Source organism: Tursiops truncatus, chromosome 11 (genome assembly GCF_011762595.2).
Source record: "Tursiops truncatus isolate mTurTru1 chromosome 11, mTurTru1.mat.Y, whole genome shotgun sequence".
NCBI classification, from domain to species: Eukaryota; Metazoa; Chordata; class Mammalia; order Artiodactyla; family Delphinidae; genus Tursiops; species Tursiops truncatus.
The window spans coordinates 70,312,122-70,326,986 of record NC_047044.1 but is presented as its reverse complement, the minus strand read 5'-3'; the positions used below and the strand labels follow the sequence as shown (position 1 = coordinate 70,326,986).

General features: G+C 36.7%; 1 protein-coding gene across 1 annotated transcript in view; it reads left to right on the top strand.

Moving 5' to 3' along the window:
• Positions 1–14,865, top strand: part of PDZRN4 (PDZ domain containing ring finger 4) — a 371,850-nt gene that overhangs the window by 126,077 nt on the left and 230,908 nt on the right. The gene's annotated exons all lie outside the window — the stretch shown is intronic.

Sequence of the window (14,865 nt, the reverse complement as noted above, 5' to 3'; positions counted from 1 at the left end):
AGCATCTCAGCCTCCCTTCCAAATCTTCCTAGTTCCTCTGAGTCTGGAAGGTTATTTATGTTCGTCAAAGTCGCCTTTGATGCTTTCCGTGGAAATCTACATCCCCCAGTGGAGGCTATAATAGTGAACGGCCAGGAAGTTCACTATTATACTACTCACTGTTATACTGCCGGCTGTGTTGGCTTGCAGAAAGGAGAGAGAGGAGGGCCCGTGATCTGCTCTCACTCTGCGATGAGCTAGGTCTCTGGGGCCTGGGTTCCCAGTGTATGTGGCCACAACCCCACAGCCTCACATGAATACAGACCCTTCCTCATCATTCTGCACAAACCGCTTGCTCCAGGGTCACTCAAAATCAGCCACTTTCCTTCCTCAATGCCCACATCTGCTGTCTTTCCCCAGCAATGTGCCACAATTCTCTTTCCTCCTCCTTCCACCTAAAGACAAAACCCAGAAGCATCTGTGCAGACCCTCCCATGAATAACCAGCCCATCAATTCCACAGTCAGCTGGCCTTTAAATTCCTGTTTTGTTTGGTTTTGTTTTCCTCTCAGATAGGACATGTTGGTTCGTTCAGAGAAGGAAACTGAGGCTGAAAAATAATTCCTAAGTATGCCTAAAGGTAGAAACAAATTCATCTCCCCTGCGAGCCCATGATTCATTTCCAGGAGTCTGGCCCCTGCTTTTCAATCTGATGGTTGCCCTCCCCTTTTCTGCAAAAAGGGCCACTCATCGTTGATGCTTGTCTCAGGTGGGTCCCTCCTGTTGCTTCCCAGCAGCTGGCGGCTCTGCAGGACGGCTTTGGACTGTACGTCTGCACGTCCTTAGGCATAGACTCTGCCTCCTGGGCTTTGCAGCCACCCTGCTCTCGCCTGTTGTACAGCTGCCGCCCAGGTGCCTAGGCATCTTCAGCAGTCCCACCGGGGGCCTGAGGTAGGGAGAACATCATTTCAGCACCAGGGCCTTGGCCGTGGTCCAGGGACTCACTGGTGGGTATTGCCATTGACACTTCCTGCGGCTCAAAGAGGTTTCCGAGGAGGCTGCTCGATGCCCAGACCTGTGTGGTATGCTACCAGTTTCCTTAGACGTGTCACTGGAGCAAAATCAGTTGCAGTGTTGACACTACACTACATTTCATGTCCCATAATGTGTGCTGACTAAATAGATTCCATTTTTCATTACATCTATCAACAAATACTCAGATTTCTTGCTGCTGAAAGCCAGTTATGATTATCAGCTTTATATCGGAAATATTCAGGAAAAGCTTTTTTATCCAGGATGTTGTGGGAATGGAGGGTATCAGTTAGGCAAAAAATGCCATTCATGCTGCCTTGAGGTGTCTCCTTATCACTCCTTGCTTTCTTTGCGGTGACCAATAAATGGGTACCTGGTCAGAAGGGAGCAATGCTTATTTGCAGCTGACTCCAGGCTATCCTGCAGTCAGAGGCAGGCAGATATCAACAGTGAGGTGGTTGGCTTTGAAAGACTGAACGTGTGAAAATTTCATCAAGTTGGAAGTGACAACACAAGGGAGAAATATCATCTCTCCACTTGAATGACAATCTGTGAATTAAAATTCGTAGGAGTATATGAGTAAAGTTCATTAGAATAAATAATCCTATAACTATGGAAGTGTCAAGAAGATATCATCCCAAAAAATTAACAATGGTGATTTCTAGGTGATTTAATTATATGTAATTTAAAATTTTCTTCTTGTTCCTTGCATTTTCTAGCATTTCCACTATATATATGTATATATGTATATATATATATATATATATATAGCATTTCCACTATATATTTACGCATATATATGTCACTTCTGTAATATATATATATATTTTGTAATAAAAATGATATATATATATATAAAAACTTTTATAAGTTAAAATAATCATACCCCCAAAACATTTAAAAATAAAAAAATCCTCTTCACTTTTCAGCATGTTTCTAAGATTTTTCTCACATACTAGAAAATCTAACATGAACAAAGCAAACTCTCACATGCACCTTTCAAAAATAGTGTCTGCTGTTTATGTGACAAATGCTGTGCTATGCAGATATACAATAAATTGCCCTCCAGTGTTTGAGTTACCCAGAAAGCCATGTCCCTGGATCACATCACCTCAATGGCACAGAAACACCTTCACTGAGGGATGATTTAGTGGCATATTCTCTGCTTCTAACCTTAGAATCCTTTCAACGTTATCTCTGGGTGAAATTTTAATACTCTAATTTAAAATATTGCCCAGGCTCATCGTTCTTTACATTGCCCAGACCTACCCAGAAATCTGTTTTGTGCCATTAGTCCCAGGAAACAATTCTTTTCTATAGACAGATTTTGTGTATCTTCTTATGGCAAAATGAAAACTACCTAACCCAAATCTGCTTTGCTTTAGTTCCTAAAAATCCAAGTCAAATTCACTGTTCACTTATTTATCTGTATATTCACCTAATAGCATCTACTCCTTTGCTTTGTTTGCCTCTTTACTTGTTTTGGTTCTGGTATTTTGGATGGAGTCTAATATGCCTTAAGCACTGTGTTTTAAATAAATAGACTGTCATATTTTCTTAGAAGATAAATACACAGGAATACAGTGATCACACATATAAATGTGACATATTAACCTTTAATCTCTTTGAAAAGATACAGTCTCATCACCAAGAACACTTTAGAATTGTTATAATTTTCTAATTTGAATAATTATATTGGGATTACTGGTTGGAAAGCTTACAATTTTATCTTCACATGGGTGGATATGGTTATAAACCAATTGAACTGCCTCTTCCTTCTGCAAGAGAATCCAAATTTATATATTTAAAACTGGTTAGTTATAACATGCCTTATGGATGGATTGGTCCACCAATGCTACCATTTACCAAAAACTTTTGTAACTAAACTTTGGGGATTGCCTATTGGGCAATTTTATACTCATACTAGAAATGTGCTCCAAAATGTATAGCTGAAGCTCATTTTATAAAAATAAATGCATTTGTGAAATGTGTAAAATTAAATTTGGTAATGTTAACTCTATGAGAGTCATTAGAAATATACTTATTTAAAGGAATCTGAAGTCTGATCACTTTCTTTTTCTGTTTTTGTAAATCTTGTAAAAAAAAGGTTATTTTTTAAATCTTGAAAATAGTTATCTACTGCATTGCTAGGATATGAAAAACATGGCAGAGGAAAAATAAGGCCAATCCAATAAAGAAACATGTTCCCTCATTCCGCTGTCTGAGTAGCGATGAAGGTGGCTAGATTAGTGGTTACAGTACTTTTGTTTAGGACTTTCTGGATCTTATCAAAATATTGCATTTCTTTTAAGCCCAGCAGGATAAAGCACTATCCTTTACCCTCAAGGTTTGCATCTCAGTTGCAGCTTCAAATTAACAAGAGTTAGATGATGCTCTTTTATGGATGGAGTATGCCTTAAAAAGGAAACATCTAACTAAAATAATTCCTCATTGTTATTAGAATGAAAGGTCAAATTCAATTTTTAAAATACAAATATTTTAGCTTCTTAGTATTATATGAAAATATTGATCCCATTCTTGAAATTTACATAAGACCTTTAGTTGAGTTTGATAGGCATCTAAAAAAGCACATGATAAAAGAACAGTAAAGTAGAATAAAGTCAAAAGTAATGAAGCTATTGAAATTGAATGCTCCTAAGGTAAACAGAAGATGAAAAAGTAATATTTTTGGCCAGATGAAGAGATAGGTCTTCTTATTGTATTGTTCAGACAAATGAAAGCAAGAAATAATCATAACCAAGCTGTAGAATAAGATAAATTTTCATACAAATTGAAATGATAATATACTTTAAATCAGTCATAAAATTATTTATTATCCAAAAAATGTCACTGATTCAGAAACAAATGCTATAGTTTATACATTTAAATTTTTATTTTTCTAGTAAAGAGTTATAAAATGTCAGAACATTATCGGCACATTTTATAGTGATACACATTAGTTTTATTTTATTAATAAATCTAACTATAAAATGTCTCATAGAGGTGTGATTTATATTAATTTATATCAATTTATTTTAATTTTCTAAAATTTTAAAGATAATACACTAAGTGACAAGTTAACCTGTTACATTATGGCATATTATTAACCTCAAACAGAAAGCATGTTGTAAAAACACTATGCAAAAATTTAGCTGCATGGCTGTTTACAAACAAAACAAAACTGCTTGGGTTTATTTCTTTTGAATTCTATGTATTTAGCTATTTTAGATATCCATATCCTTGTAATTAAACTTCCATGAATTATTTATTTATAAGACGACACTTTCAGTAATATATGAAAAAGGATATTTTTTGGTTACAGCTAATGTTTTTAAAATGATGTCATAATATTCTATAACATAGAAAGGTTGTTTAAATAAAAGTTGTCTCTAAATAAAAATGATCTAATTTTTCCTTCTTTTATTCATCTGCATGAGATTTTGCAAGTATCAGCATGTACTTATATATTTCCTTAATCATTATGCTATTTATACCTCACTTTACACATATATTTTACAAAAAGTATAGCTGTGCAAATTTATATATAAAACAATTTTTGAAAATTAGGCCATATTTTAAATTCAAGAAAGAGGTTACTGTTTAATCAGTAGTTGTTCAGTTTGTTGGGCTCTTGAAATAACTGGATGTTCTAGTGCTTTTTGTGAAACATGAAAGAACAGAAATGTTACAAATTATATGAAAAATACATTTTAATTGAGAAACAGTATATCCATTGACTACATTTTTTGTCTTATGACTTCAGAAAGGCATTATTATTTTTCCATTGTAGACATCTGTTACTATAATCCAGCCACCAGTTTTCATAGGAGCATCCATCAAGAATAGCTGGTTAAAGGAACTTTATGGTAAATATTCCTATAAATCAAAACATATAGTCACCTTCCGGATCTGTAGTTTCTAATATGGTAGCATTAGCTACACATGGCTGTTTGCCTAATTAATATAGTGCAGGTCTGAATTGAGATTTGCTGGATTTCAAGACATTAATTTTTATATTGATTACATATTGATATGACAATATTTTGAGTTAAATAAAATATATTGTTAGAATTAACTTCAACGTGTTCCTCTTTTTCTAATGTGGAAACTAGAAACTTTAACACTTGAAATTATATAATATGACTCTCACCTGTGCTCATATTATTTCTATTGGACAGCACTGGTCTAGATACTCATCTCCAGTATATCTATTTTATAAATTAATATAGTAGAGCAAATATCTCTCTTTAAAGTGAGGATCAGCTGTGGGGATATTTAAATGTACTTTATTAATATTTGTGAAATGTTTCAAATATAGCATGATCATTATTTTTATTTCTCTACTATATAGTAATCTTAAAAACTAAATATTTCAGTGTAAGATTAATATTTAATCTTAAAAATATATGCCATATGATGTGATGCTTCAGTGGCATTTGAATCCTTACTTTAAAAAATTAGAAAAACTAATGCTAGAAATTAACATTCCTTTGAGAGTTGTTTGCAGCAATGTGTTTAAGCATGGTACAGTTTGGAGATTTTTCTGAAAAGGGAAGGAACCAAAATTAGTTTGTATGCATCAATGATTATGATATCTTTATACATATTTTCTTTAACTGAAACCTCAGAAACAGTATAATAGTTGATTTAAAAAGCATATAACAATAAGGAAATAGATGAGAATAGGAAATAAGATGAGGTGGGCTGTACTAGGGAAGAGGCGATCAGGACTTGGTAACTCATCTTAACAAACTCATGTCAACGGGAGAAGGTTGACTGCTATGCTGAGCCAGAGAGGATAGAGGCTCCTTCTAGAGAAATTAACTAAGGTTAGCTGATGAGCAATACTAAAGATACCAAATTTAGAGTTTCAGCCAAAGATCATTTGCAAGAGAGTCTAACCATTGATCTGTCTCAGTTAATGTTATTTTTGGAGTTTAGGTATTGTACATACAAATTGTCCAAGTGATCCAAAAAAACATTTTAGCAAATGTTATCATTCCTAATATGTAACATAGACTATGATAATAAATAAGCAGTTTTAAAGTGTATGTGTCTTAGAGAAATTGAATACAGTATTTATTATTATCAGATAAATTGAAAAAGCTTTCTAAGATAATTCTATTGGGATGTTTTTGACGTTTTAGTTTCGTGGATAAGTATTCCTCTACCATAGTGATTTTCAAAGTTTTTTGACGATGACCAACAGTAATACATTTACCTCACAGCATACACACACAGTTTACCTAACCATATTTTGCCATTATTGTGGCTGATAGACTTTAATATCTTCTATCTAGTCTATTCAATTTCATTTTCTGGTTATGATCCACTAAATTGACCTCAAAACCACAACCCCTCATTTAAAACACCCCTCAATTTGAAAAAAAATATATTGTTCTATGTGTAGATGTCAGGCAACTGGAATAATAAGGTCAAGCTGCAAGATTGAGCAGCAAAGGATTAAAAAGCAAGTAGAAGGTTGAAGATCAACAGACCCCATCCACAGCAAGGGCAAGGGCATCAGAAGGTTCTGATCACCAAACACCTGTGATTAGAGTCAAGCATAATTCTGATGCAGTTATCTTTTACCCAGTAGTTTTTCCTTCTTGAAATCAAAACAACCCTAACAAGGTGCATCAGATAAGGCAATATACCTTCCTGCCCTAGAGCTGAAAAATGAGAATGAAAAGAATTTCTCACAAAAGCAGGGCTATAATTGAAAACTTTAAAGAAAGAACAAAATATAAATTGCTAAAATGAATGACATTATATAATATATAATTTACGATATTTAGGTACTCATAAAATACATGAAAAATAATTTTAATGTTTTAATTAAATTCTGATTATAAGCGGAAAAATGAAAACAAATAAGACTGAATGATGTATTACTTGGTTATGAGTGTCTGAATTGAATTATTTATCTTCTCATCTTTTCAATCAGTTTCTCTCCAAAGGCATATGGTCATTTACAATTTCTATTTCTCTTAAAGGTGCAATCCCACTTTCTTTTGATTTTTTCTGCTTTCCTTCTATTAAAGAGAAGGCTCTTTTCCTTTCCAATTTTAGTACATATTCCACTTTGCTAAATTGGGGTGGTAGGTGCAGTATTGCTCTTGCATCATTCAGACTATTTTTAAATTTCTCTCTATTCCTAGCACCCCTGCTTTTTCCTCACTTTGGGGAAGTGGTTGTAGCTGTGAGCATCAATCAAACTGAGAGGTCTGTTCAATTTGAATAAAACCTTTGTGCAGCTTGTAAAGAAGGGTAAACAGTGAAAAGCCTGCGAGTCCTTAGCCCATCCCTGAACCAGTGGATAAGGCCAGGGGTTTAAGGTTGAAATGGCCACTATCTTTTATCTCCCTGTTGGTATGGAGCTCAAAATCTTTTCAATAACTACTACCGCTCAGTGGTATCATTTTTGAAAAGGAAAATCACATGGTATATAACTGGGATATAAAATAATGGTAAACTGCTCTCACTATATGTTGATATATATATATATATATATATACACACACACACACATACAATACCAATAAACATACATGTGTATATATGATACCTTACATATCCATTTTTATACATAGTTATGCATTCAGATATATTCGTTTAAGCTTACTGAAATAATCAAAATGCCTTTTCTTTTCTGTCTATGCTGGGGCATGGTTGATATTAAAAACAAACAAACAAAAAAACTATCCTATACAAGTCAAATATGAAAAAACCGGGTAAATATCATTATGAATCCAAACTGCATTTAATCTGGCTCAGAGGACAGGAAGAGGGTTTATCCAACTGTATTAACCATGCATTTAAAAAGAACAATGGAAAGTAAATCTAAATACAAAATCTAATTTCCAGTTATAAATATGGTTGTTTTTAATCTTTTACCAGAGCCACTAGTATTGTACACAAGGTAGAGTAAGATTGCTTTGTGTTCCTTGACATTTGATGGTTGTATGCTGGCTGAAATGTGTTCAGAAAAATGTATTTGATATAGACACACACACATCGTTTAAAAATATAGAACTACAAGTTTGGGGAGTTTGCTATAAAACAGCTCAACTTGTTTAAAAGGTTAGCTGTCAAGCTTCTGCATATACCTAGCTGGATCTCCTCTAAAAAGCAGTGTCCAAGATGTTTCTAAAAGCCCACCAGCATAGAGAATGGGGCTGCTTTCACTGATGTACTTACTATTTCCATATAGCTATCCTCCCTCCAGGGAAAGGTAAAACGTATCTGGGGTTGAAAGCAGGCAAATGTTGAGTCTTATGAGACCCAGGAAGATAAGAGACCATCATGGGGAGCATTAGGTAGAGCCAAGCGGATTTTATTTTGGAACTGAAAGTGAGGCTTTTCTTCTTTGTTACCTTATTTAGCCAAGAGGTGAAGATTTAGGGTATTATCATCAGTACTCCAGGGAGCAGCATTCATGGAAAGTTCACTAATGGTTGCAGCTCAAGCAAATTTGGACACAGTAACACAGAATGGAACCACGCTGATGAACTTGAGATGACTGTTTTCCTTTTAGATACTGGACTTGCTCCTTACCTCCATTTCACCCTTCAAGTTCTTCATCTCAAGTAAATACATGGGATCTATTGCATATTCTTGATAGCACCCTCTGCTAGTTATTTGGTAGTACAGCTTGATGTTCATTCACTTGGGAGGCATCAGAGATGGGAACCTCCCTTGAAGCAATACTAGTCGCCTATGTTTTGCCTATTCATTCTCCCAAAGCAGGTGGGAGTATATTTAATAGAGGATGGTGTTTTCAGTGTGCTCTTCCTTGGCTAAAGCCAATGTTAACACCTACACATGCTATGCTAATACTTCATGTATGCTAATACACTAATACGTTTTTTCCACTTTATGCTTTTAAAAAGGAAAGTTCATCAAAGAGTATATATTTGTTAGAGCATATACAGACAAATCCCATGGTAGCTAGTGGAATTAACTCAGCCATCATAGTCACTTTTAATCAATCCTCTAATTATGTTTTTAAAAGTCAGTTCAACATATTGTTCATGACAATAAATATATCTGTTGTTATTTTTGGTGTGAGTATGTGTAGTAATGTAATGTTGATGTGCTTTTTTTTCCTTTAATATCCTCATAGAGTAATGCTAATATAATGACTACTAAGAATAGGCAAAATGAGATTCTTAATTGCTGATTAAATTTCTTTTCTAGTTTCTTTAAGTAAATGTTGTTTCATCTGGCATTGCTTATACAAATTCAGTCCATTAAACTTATGAGAAAATATAACATAAATCATCATGCAAAGAAAATATTTTAGTAGATTAAACTATCACTTAAGCTAAATAATGTTTGTACTCAAATTGCTCAGACCTGACTCATAAAGGTGAACCCACAGTCCTTCCCTGAAATTTTTTATACCTGATTCTCTCCTGATAGCAACTGGCCAGCCAGTCTTTGCTAGAGGCCAGAACTTTGATTAATCTTAGAATTATAGCACACAGAGACATAATGTACTTTTTCATGTTTCCTCAGGAGATAAGCTAGACCATTTAAGGATCCTTTGTTATGTGATTTTCAGTAACAATGAATAATTTAGGATTAGTATATATTGTTTAAAGAACTATTTTCCTTTCATGCTTCTAAGTGAGCATAGTGAGTATTATCAGGATGAGAAAGTATAAAGAATTATCTGATAAAATCTGAACAAGTTGAACCATTGATAACCCAATGTTGCAGAACTCTAGTTAACATTGATGAAAGTTTACCATTTAAGAAAAAAAGGGTTATCTTGACGTTTCAAGTGTTGCTAAGATACCATTCTGAGTGTTAAGTCCAGTTCTTGAGCCATACAGACCTGGGTGTGACACAAGCCTTGAGTAATCAACTTCACCTCTCTGTACCTGAGTATCCTCATCTGTAAAATAGGGTAGTAAAGTTAGGTTAAATCATATAAAATTTCAGGTGTATAGGTCATATATGGTAAAAACAATAACATCAGACACTAGGGTTTGCCCTAATAGTACCCATTTTATAAGGTTGATGAGAGAATTAAAAGAGCGAAAGTGTGTAAGCTCTTAGCACAATGTTAAGTATGGTGGAGTAAACTTCCATTTGTTCTAGTTACTATTCTTATTATTAGAAGAAGAAAAACCGAGAAGCATTTGGTCCATCTGTGAGTTAAAGAAAGAAAAAAAAAAAAAATATATATATATATATATATATATATATATATACATATATTCAAGGTAACACTATCCAATAAAAATGCTTATGATATGGTCATAATTTTAATTTTAAGGGCTGCATATGATCTGTCACAATACACTAAACTCTTTTCTCATTTTGAATAGTTTCTGGTTTTTACTCTCTATTTTGAGAAATACTACAATAAACATCTTGATGCAAAAAAAAAAAAAAAAGGTAATACTGTCCAGCAGTCCAAAGTAATTCAGAATACATTCTTTTCTTACATTTCTCAAAGTAGGGATGATTAATGTCTGTATTTGCATTTTTGGAAAGGAAGTGTTGTTGCAGAGTATGCATCCGCATGACTTGGTATGCATTCGGTGCAATCATCTTTCAACAAGTCATCTCCCAAAATATTTTTGATACTGCATTTAGCTCATGTCATCAAAAGGTTTTAAGTATCCAGCTTTATATCATAGCATATTGTGTAGTTTTAAGGTAGCTATTTTCTTCCATTACAACTGTGACCAAAAAACTTAAAACAATTACTAAAGTGAAGTCAAACTTAAAACATCTGAAAACTGAATAGTCTTTGGGAAAGACCAATTCACATCACAAATTGCAAATAACCCCCAGTTGATGTGAGAAGTAAATCAACACAGTGAACTAATTAGAGTGAATATAGGGGATATTTAGACTTTGAGAAATTGAATTTGATGATTATTAAAAGTAGAGAAGCAGCAGGTATGTTTGTACCATATTTCTTTTATTTTGCTTCATGAAGACCTGTCTCATAGTTTTAGAAATGTTAAATATTCTTAATTGTTTCATATACTTTAGTTAGGATTATATATCTGTTTACAGATGAACATGCCTCAATACAAATATATCAATGACCACATAAACCCAGAAGTAATTATACCCCCCAAATGTCTGTGGACTTGACATGTGAAAACTATTGGATCTAAGTTAGAAGTGGGAGTAAAAAGCTTGAAAGAGAAGCCAAAATGGAATCCAAGCATTTATGAAAGGATTGGCCTTTATATTTCTTAGATATAACAGACGGGGAAAAGAGAAGGTATGTGGGTATGTAAGTGATATCAACAAAAGTAATCAGTACACAACCTATAATAAGAGTAGGAAAAAGTTTTATTTGAGCCAAAGAGAGGACTGTAGCCCAGCAGCCAGCTTCCCAGATTACCCTGAGGAACTGCTCTGAAGAAGCATGGTTTTCAGCACAGTTTTAGATCTTGTCAGAAGAAAGACCATTAAACAAGTCAGGGACACATTTCTTCAAGATTTCAAAAAATCAAACAAACAAACCAGCACATACATAGCTAATTAGTGTGGTCTTGGCACCTAGCAAGGGAATCTTATCATCGAAGGAGTACCAGCATTGGCGTCCCAGGAAGGGAGGCATTTAATCTTTATTTTTAACATGGGCATTCTTTACTTCTGGTCAATGTTCCCTTTTCTTTAATAACTAAAGCAGATGTACAATGTATGTTTGATAGGCCACAAACAGGCTGTTCTAGTTAACATAAAATTCAAGTTAACTCATGTATAAGTCAGGATGACTTCCCCATACCTCAATATGTGAAAATTTCTTTTATCAGTGAGTTTGCAGATGTGTTTATAAGGAACTCTGCTCTGGTAATTATTATTTTCACAGTAAAATATGAGGTGGGGCCATTAGCTATGAGTGATTCAGAACGAGTTTGGAAAGGAGAGAGGATAATATATAAAATAGTCATCTCAGGTATTGGAAAGTGAGCTGAATTGATAAACATCGAAGAATTGCTGAGTAGTATCGAGTCCATTTGAGATGTGAGGTCATGAAGTTAAAGTAAAAACAGTATGCCTGGAGACAGGAGACGATGGTGGAAGAGTAGGATGCAGAGATCACCTTCCTCCCCACAGATACATCAGAACTACATCTACACGTGGAACTGCTCCTATAGAACACTCACTGAACACTGGCAGAAGACCTCCGACCTCCCAAAAGGCAAGAAATTCCCCAAGTACCTGGGTAGGGCAAAATAAAAAAGAAAAAAACAGAGACAAAAGAATAGGGATGGGACCTGCACCAGTGGGAGGGAGCTGTGAAGGAGGAAAGGTTCCACACACTAGAAGCCCCTTTGCGGATGGAGGCTGCGGGTGGCGGAAGGGGGAAGCTTTGGAGCCACGGAGGAGAACACAGTAACAGGGATGTGGAAGGCAAAGTGGAGAGATTCCTGCACAGAGGATTGGTTCCGACCGGCACTCACTAGCCCAAGAAGCTTGTCTGCTCACCTGCCGGGGCGGGCAGGGGCTGGGAGCTGAGGCTTGGGCTTCGGTAGGATCGCTGGGAGAGGACTGGCGGCGTGAACACAGCCTTCAGGGGGTTAGTGCACCACGGCTAGCCTGGAGGGAGTCCAGGGAAAAGTCTGGACCTGCCGAAGAGGCAAGAGACTTTTTCTTGCCTCTTTGTTTCCTGGTGCGCCAGGAGAGGGGATTAAGAGCACCGCTTAAAGGTGCTCCAGAGACGGGCATGAGATGCTGACTGCTGCCGCCGCCACCAAGAAGCCTGTGTGCAAGCACAGGTCACTATCCCCACCTCCCCTCCGGAGCCGGTGCAGCCTGCCACTGCCAGGGTCCCGTGATCCAGGGACAAGTTCCCCGGGAGAACGCATGCCGGCCTCTGCGGCTGCAGGCTCGCCCTGCATCTGTACCCCTCCCTCCCCCCGTCCTGAGTGAGCCAGAGCCGCCAAATCAGCTGCTCCTTTAACCCCGTCCTGTCTGAGCGAAGAACAGACGCCCTCAGGCGACCTACACACAGAGGCGGGGCCAAATCTAAAGCTGAGCCCCTGTGAGCTGTGAGAACAAAGAAGAGAAAGGGAAATCTCTCCCAGCAGCCTCAGGAGCAGCGGATTAAAGCTCCACAATCAACTTGATGTACACTGCATCTGTGGAATACCTGAGTAATCAACAAGTCATCCCAAATTGAGGAGGTAGACTTTGGGAGCAAGATAGATTATTTTTTCCCCTTTTCCTCTTTTTCTGAGTGTGTATGTGATGCTTCTGTGTGAGATTTTGTCTGTATAACTGCTTTCACCATTTGTCCTAGGGTTCTGTCCGTCCGTTTTTTTTTTTTTTTTAATTTATACAATTTTTTTCTTAAAAATATTTTTTATTTTAATAACTTTATTTTATCTTTATTTTATTTTATCCCCTTTCTTTCTTTCTTTCTTTCTTTCTTTCTTTTTCTTTCTTTCTTTCTCCCTCTTATTCTGAGCTGTGTGGAGGACAGGCTCTTGGTGTCCCAGCCAGGCATCAGGGCTGTGCCTCTGAGGTGGGAGAGCCAGCTTCACGACACTGATCCACAAGAGACCTCCCAGCTCCACATAATATCAAACGGCAAAAATCTCCCAGAGATCTCCATCTCAACACCATCACCCAGCTTCACTCAATGACCAGCAAGCTACAGTGCTGGACACCCTATGCCAAACTACTAGCAAGACAGGAACACAGCCCCATCCATTAGCAGAGAGGCTGTGTAAAATCATGATAAGTCCACAGACACCCCAAAACACACCGCCAGACGTGGACCTGCCCACCAGAAAGACAAGATCCAGCCTCACCCACCAGAACACAGGCACTAGTCCCCTCCACCAGGAAACCTACACAACCCACTGTACCAACCTTAGCCACTGGACACAGACCCCAAAAACAACGGGAATGATGAACCTGCAGCCTGTGAAAAGGAGACAACCAGCACAGTAAGATAAGCAAAATGAGAAGACAGAAAAACACACCGCAGATGAAGGAGCAAGGTAAAAACCCACCAGAACTACCAAATGAAGAGGAAATAGGCAGTCTACCTACAAAAGAATTCAGAATAATAATAGTAAAGATGATCCAAAATCTTGGAAATAGAATACAGAAAATGCAAGAAACATTTACCAAGGACCTAGAAGAACTAAAGAGGAAATAAGCAATGATGAACAACACAATAAATGAAATTAAAAATAATCTAGAAGGGATAAATAGCAGAATAAATGAGGCAGAAGAACAGATAAGTGACCTGGAAGATAAAATAGTGGAAATAGCTACTGCAGAGCATAATAAAGAAAAAAGGATGAAAAGAACTGAGGACAGTCTCAGAGACCTGTGACTCAAGATTAAATGCACCAGCATTCTAATTATAGCAGTCCCAGAAGAAGAAGAGAAAAAGAAAGGGACTGAGAAAATACTTGAAGAGATTATAGTTGAAAACTTCCCTAATATGGGAAAGGAAATAGTTAATCAAGTCCAGGAAGCACAGAGAGTCCCACACAGGATAAATCCAAGGAGAAACACACCAAGACACATATTAATGAAACTATCAAAAATTCAATACCGGGGCTTCCCTTGTGACACAGTGGTTGAGACTCTGCCTGCTGATGCAGGGGACGTGGGTTCGTGCCCCGGTCTGGGGAGATCCCACATGCCGCGGAGCAGCTAGGCCCGTGGGCCATGGCTGCTGAGCCTTCGTGTCCGGAGCCTCTGCTCCACGACGGGAGAGGCCACAACAGTGAGAGGCCAGCGTACCACAAAAAATAAATAAATGAATGAAAATTAAATACCAAGAAAACATATTAAAAGCAGCAAGGGAAAAACAACAAATAACACACAAGGGAATCCCCATAAGGTTAACAGCTGA